Source organism: Mustela putorius, unplaced genomic scaffold, assembly GCF_011764305.1.
Source record: "Mustela putorius furo isolate JIRA1106 unplaced genomic scaffold, ASM1176430v1.1 tig00000508_pilon_pilon_pilon, whole genome shotgun sequence".
Classification (NCBI taxonomy): domain Eukaryota; kingdom Metazoa; phylum Chordata; class Mammalia; order Carnivora; family Mustelidae; genus Mustela; species Mustela putorius.
In genome coordinates this window covers 16,381,850-16,388,503 of record NW_025421402.1, presented here as the reverse complement: position 1 = coordinate 16,388,503, position 6,654 = coordinate 16,381,850, and the positions used below count along the sequence as shown (strand labels likewise).

Here is a 6,654-nt window from a genome sequence, read left to right as displayed (position 1 = left end):
GCCGCACAGAATTCTACATGAGATAACTTTTCTTAGAACTATTGACAAACAAGCAAACAAGTGCTTCTAAAAACTGGTGAGTCCCAAATAAGAGTATGTGTCATTACTGTGTATACTGTATAGTATTATAGTATAGTATAGTATAGTATTATAGTATTATAGTATTATTAGTATTATAGCAAAGTCAATTTCCAATTTTCAACAAATGCACTCTCTTATGTGCGATGTTATCAGTGGGGTGAAGGGCACATAGGAACTCCATGTTCCATTTTGGTAGCTTGCTATGAGTCTGAAACTCTTCCAAATTAAGAGCATGAAACAGTATAAAGAGACTCTTTTCTGTAAAAGTGATATTTGTACATTTATTTAGATTTACTGAAATGTTTTTCAAAAAAATTTGATGATTTCATATGGCCCCTCCCCAAAAGGAATAGATTCTAACTAAATTCCTTTTGCTCCTGGCGAGAAATATTTCATTTTACTTTTTAAAAGATTTTTTATTTATTTTGAGAAAGGGAGAGAGCATGAGCAGTAGAGAGGCAGAGGGAGAAGCAGACTCCCCACTAAGGAGGAAGTCATATGCGGGGCTTGATCCCAGGACCCCAGGATCATGACCTGAGCTGACAACAAGTCTTTTAACCTACTGAGCCACTCAGGTGCCCCTGGACAACAATATTTTGATGAAAGAAACAGACTGCATTGAAGAATAACTTATAATACTGGAAACCTATTTAATTCATGCAGTTATTCAGTTAAACCTGAGGACCCATGACGTGCTGGACGATAAACTAGACAGAGGGAGAAGAACACATCAATAAATGGTGCCCAGTCCTGACCTCAAGGAGATCCCATTCCAGTGTGGGACAAGCAACTCAACTCAGAGGTACAATGCAATATTTTACAGGGGATTTAAAGTGCTCATTTTGATTATCTTATTGTGGTAGATAGGGAGAGGAAAGCAAGTACCCTTAAAAAAAAAAAAGTTACTTTTTTTTTAAAAGGCGGAGACATTAACCTTGTATTAGTCTTCAAGGTCTAAGGACAAGATTATTTTGGTTTCCAATTTTACCAGACTTCAGCTCCTAATACTATTAAATCATTTCCTAAGCAAGAAAAATGACTTGGGTCAATAATAATTAGGCTGTGCTTCTACCGCTCAGACCTTAGAAGTAAATAAGCCCGCGGAAAGCCTGCCCAGTTTTGATGTACACTTAGTTAAGTTGTTCTAGGCAGGAAGGGATCCCTGCTTCTGATGATAGGAGGAGATACAAGAAAGATAAAAGGACTGAGTCCTGATTCCATGGAGCTTCTGCTGGGGTTGGCTTGTTCTTTTTCTTGAGACTCAGATCAACCCCTTTGGTTTTCTCTTAATAGAAGCCTTAGCAGGGGTCCAGCAGAGACAAGCTAGGATTCAAAAGGGAAAACCCCAGGCAGTGGGAATGACTTGCCTTGGCACCAGGGGCAGGACATCAGGAGTGACTGAAGGTCAGTATCACTTCCTTTTTGTCCATTATACTCAGTGAATTGTCCCCTTTTCCTTAAAAAAAAAAGGTTGTAATCTGACAAGGAACAAGTTATTTACATGGTCCCAAGGAATCTTCCCAAATTACTTATAAACCTAAAACACTATCTTTTAATAGAAACAACTGGCAGACATACCTGAGTCAATCATAAGAGTTAACATCACCAATATTAGGACAGCCTGACATCACTCAATGAGGCATTGAGAAGGACACAACATCACTTCTGTGAGTGTCCCTGCCAAAAATGACGAAGCTAAAGCTAATCATATGGAAACATCAGCTAGAGCCATATTGCAGGACATTCTATGAAATTAGTGTTCCATACTTTCCAAAAATGTCAAGGTCAAGACACAGAAAGGCAAAAATTCAGATTAGACTATAGATATATGACAACTAATTGCGATGCATGATCCTCCATGGGATTCTGGACCAGGGAAAGGGAGAAAGCATAGCTGTTTACAACATTATTGACCCAACTGATAAAATTTGAGCATGGACTATGAACTAGATAATAGCATTATATCAATGTTAAATTTCCCGAGTCTGATTTTTGTATTTTAAGTATATAAGAGAATGTTCCTGTTTTTAGGAAATATACACTAAAGTATTTATGGGCAAAAGAAGGCAATCATTCCAAAATTCAAATAATAAAAGGAAAAATTACCTGTGTGTGTGTGTGCGTGTGTATGCATAGAGAGAGAGAGAGAGAAGGATAATGTAAATGGGGCAAAAGGGTAATGGGTGAATCTGGGCCAAAGGGGAACATGGAAGTTCCTCTTATTATTTGGGCAACTTTTCTGTAAGCTGAAAATTAAATCACAATTTACAATTTGGGAAATGTGTGCTTGTCACTCGGTGCTCACTTTTATCAGCTCCCTTGGGCACATTTAGTTGCATTGAGGTAGCAATTTTCCTTAGCTCCTAATGCCTCTCTGTCGCTTGGAGTCCATTCAACATCATAAAGGGGCAATCATAAAGGTATGCACAGAGGCTGAAAGTGCAGAGGAGAGGCTCCCCAATCCGGTGGTGGGTAATACATTGCTTCCCAGGATCTGTGATCCTTGAACTAAGTCTTAGAGGATGAGGAGGAGTTAGCCCGTCAATGGATGGTGTTGTGGGCAGCAGCAGTGTTCACAAAGGTGAAAAGATTTTCTATCTCTTCTTGACCCTAAGTTCCATTCTCTGTCCTCCCTTCTCTGTGTCTGGGAGGTTGATGTCTACAGACTTTATCACTTGGACTCCCTTGCTCTCTGTCTTCGGCTAGTTTCACTAATGGAAGACACTAGAAGGAGATTCCAGGGCGGGCAGGGAGGGAGGTTAGGGCATTAACGTCATTAACCCCATGTCGATTCAGTACTGTCTGTAGAGAGCTACTGCTGCAAATAACCTGACCCCCTTCCTAGTTCTGGCATTCTCCAGGCTTTCCTATCTCCTCTCTTCCTCTTGCCTCTTCAGTCAGGCTATAGTAATGGCTTCCTGCTCTTGCCATTTTCTGGGTGACTCCCTGGCTTCATGAGTTCCCCTCATTGCCCACTTTTCTGAAAATAGATCCTCATTAAGATACTTTGAGGTCCATTCTCTTAACTGCACCATGTGTTTCCTGCTGGAATCCTGCTTAAACCACAAGGTGCAGCTGAAGCAGAAGCAAGTGAGGGGATGATGGATAAGGAGACACACCAGGAGCACGCGCTACCCCGGAAGAGGAGACTCACCCGGAGCAGGGGCTAGCCCGGAAGAGGAGACTCAGTCACCCAGTGCCGGGGCTAGACCGGAAAAGGAGACTCAGTCACCCGGTGCAGGGGCTAGACCGGAAAAGGAGACTCACCCGGAGCAGGAGCTAGACTGGAAGAGGCCGGCTTTGGCTTCTATGCGGTTCCTCCAACAACGCAGGCATTACAGAGGAGTTAGTGCCGCTTGGAGGAGAGACCTCTGCAGTTACATAGACCTCGGCTGTGTGATCTTGGTAAGTGACTTAATCTGCCCAAGTGTGTCCTCATCTACGAAAAGAGATTAACCTCATAGGGTTAATGTGAGGAATGGATGGGGATAAGCCAGTTCACCAGAAAGCCCAATTCCGGGACCATGGCTCTTAGGAGGCTTCTCTAACTGTATCATTCCCTAGTGACCTCTCCCTTCTCTGAATGTCGTTGTGTGTACAGCCATAATGGATAGTTGGTAGCTCAACATTTGTAATGATTTCATGTTTCTGTATGTATATTTGTTTGCTGTGATTCTCCAACTAGATTTTAAACGGTTTCAAGGAAGGTGTCATATTTTATATGTCTCCGACTTCCCCTGTGTTGGGCACAGTGAAGTTAATATACCACTTGGCTGATGAGTGGAGAGAAATGATTTTGAGCGTCATAGTAGTTAAGGGCACGTTCCTGATTCTCTTCCATTGTTCCTGACCTCTTTACCCCTGCTTTAATATTATAAAAGTAAAACAAGCGAAAATTTTTTTCCTTCCTTCCTTCTAGCATACTTTTTAACACCTCCTATACGTAAATAGCTAAGGATATTTTAGATCTATTTCATTAACCATAATAATTGAGGAAAGGGGAAATTGGAATGGATATACATTTCCAAAATTAAGCTATATTTATGTTCCCAAAACAGCATGATGGAAATGATCAAGAGATGGTATTCAGAAGTGAATATAGCAGGGTCCCCTCTGTAACTGTGTGAAACTGCTATTTCCTTTGCTAAAGTTGTTTTTGATAATTGTTTGTTTTTGTTTTTTATTTTTTCCATCCTCTGTAGTACTAGGTCTTTCCATTTAACAAATCTTTCCTTGAAGATAAATGAGAAGCCCAAAATAAGTAGAACTAGGACTAGCGTTACCATAGCTTTTATTTGATAATTTTCTCACATTGTCTCATTAACACTCAGGGTACCTGCGAGGTCACTAAATATGATGATTATCACTTTTGGCCAAATTAAAGTACCAGAGAACAGAGAGGTTAACTGAGTTCCCTGCTCCCTACCCACAAACTTATTGTCAAAGCTTGTCAATGTGGCTCATTCTAAGATTCAGCCTGATTTTCATGGCTTCTTCTCAATGCTCCTCTAAATGCCTTCTCTGATAACAAGGAGAAATAAGAAGAGATCCTAAACCAGAGAAAACTAGACTTGTTGTTTTTGTAGGTCTGGAGGATGTCCCACAGGAATAAATACAGCAATGTCTTAAACAAAGCCAGAGATAAAGATTTATGTAGTAGGATTTACAAAATCATGTAAATTTTGTTAAAAATATTACATAAAGCAAAATTCCCTTAGGAACCAGCTGATGGCCCCTTTGATAAGCAGGGATATTAACTGACTGATTTGCACGGTACTTGTCTTAGTTCGGGGCACCCCAAGCAGACCCTGAGATGAGGTCAAGGGCAAAGGCGGTTTATTTGGAAGGTGATCCTGGGAAACACGTGTGAGTGAGAGAAGACAGACATGTCAAGAGAGGGTCAATTAAATGGCAAGTTGCCTCCGCGGACAACTGATGTTCAGACTCTGTGGGACCCACTGAGAAGCCTCGAGGTCTCACATGAGCAGCAGGAGAGGGGAGCGGTTGGAGTGTGTGTCCGTGGACTCCCCTCCCTCATTGGCTTAGAGGTGCCCCTGGGGGTGGCAAGCTCCAGGGGGCTAGAGCAAGCCTTGAGCAGAGGAGAGAGATGCAGGTCAGGTGAGGAAACAGCTGCACGCCGGGTCTCACAGCTGCACGCCGGGTCTCGCACCTGTGGGTAAACTCAGGTGGGACCAGGCCAGGTAGAGCCAGGCTTTGACTTTGTGGGCTGCACTTTCCTTGTCAGAAAGATATGGGCCAAAGGGTAAACATCCAAGGGGAAAACACTGGATAGCTGAATAACAGGACACTATTAGGACTGTTCCTTCTCTCTGTGTGGCTCTGGCTAGGAGACCCAGGAAAGATGGTATGACTGTTCTGGTGCTGGTTAGAGCTGGGAAAAAGAATGCAGGAGGATAAGGAAAGGGGCTAAGAAAGCAGCATTTTCTTTACATTTTTCAGACTCATGATTCCTACAGTTATGGAGTTATAACAGGTGTGCTGACCAGCCTGTTCTGAGAAGCTTGAAGTTGTGTTCTGGTGTGAGGGTGTCAGAGTGGAGAAAAAAGTTGACTGATTCTCAAAGATGATCACTTTTAGAGATAGACACAAAGGGACCCGAGAGGTCAGGAATTCAGTTCAGTGAGCATTTACCGAATGTAGTTCACTAAGCATTAAGCCACTTCCCTGTTTCCTGGTGTGGCGGAGGGAATGTCTGTTCACATTTTAAATAGTGCTTTTGAGCTTCGATGTGCATAATATTCAACTGGAGAGCTTGCTAAATGTGGGTTCATGGAACTTGGAATCTGCATTTTAACAAAAGTCTACACGATCCTCTGTTTCCTATTTCCTCTGGTACCGGGGATGGGGCCCACTTGATGTCTTATGTTGCTTTGCTGAATTTTGACTTTACTGAATTTTGATTTCCTCTGAGTCAAAAGGGTATTTGCATATGGGTTATAGTTGTGAAAATTTGCACGTGTTTGCTATGAAGGTCTCAAGATGAGGATGGCTGTTTAAATATCCAGACGTTGAGAAGCAAACTCTGGAGGAGGCTGGATGTGGGTTTGTGTTCGCAGGCATGTGTGCAGTGATGAGACAGTAATTGGGGAACCAGTGATATTAGAAGCTACTTTTATAGGAGACCAGCCTCAAATAAAATCAAGCATTTGCTTTTTGCAAATACTGACATAAAGATACCTGGGATCTTTTTTTTTTTTTTTTTTTTTTTTTTTTTTTCTTTAAAGGAAGGTTGCCATTACTATAAGGTCAAGTTTTGTTGGACTTTCCAAGGGTATTAACTTTTGTCTGTCCCATGGTTTATACGCAGTATTTATAGTGTTTATAGCTGCTAGTGTCTTGTAGCTGATTCCCGCCCACCCCCATCCTTACCTATATTCTGAAACTCTGCTCAATAAATTTAAGGGCATTCAGTTTTGTGATGTGTCCATTCCACCAATAGGGTGCTAAAGTTGATTCTGTGCCCCAGATGTCCTTCACGACATACTAGTGAGACTATTAAAGGTTGGGACAAAAATAGTCAATGCCAAGAGAGGGCAGATTACATTCAATAAT

The 6,654-nt window shown here is 41.8% G+C and overlaps 1 long non-coding RNA gene across 1 annotated transcript in view; it reads left to right on the top strand.

The window, feature by feature from the left end:
• Window positions 1-2,523: 2,523 nt before the first annotated feature.
• The window catches only part of LOC101679452, a 28,283-nt gene continuing 24,152 nt past the window's right edge, over window positions 2,524-6,654 (top strand). Inside the window, exons 1-2 of the long non-coding RNA XR_006607086.1 lie at window positions 2,524-2,662; window positions 3,151-3,486. This is a non-coding gene — a long non-coding RNA (uncharacterized LOC101679452). The remainder of the gene's footprint in view (window positions 2,663-3,150; window positions 3,487-6,654) is intronic.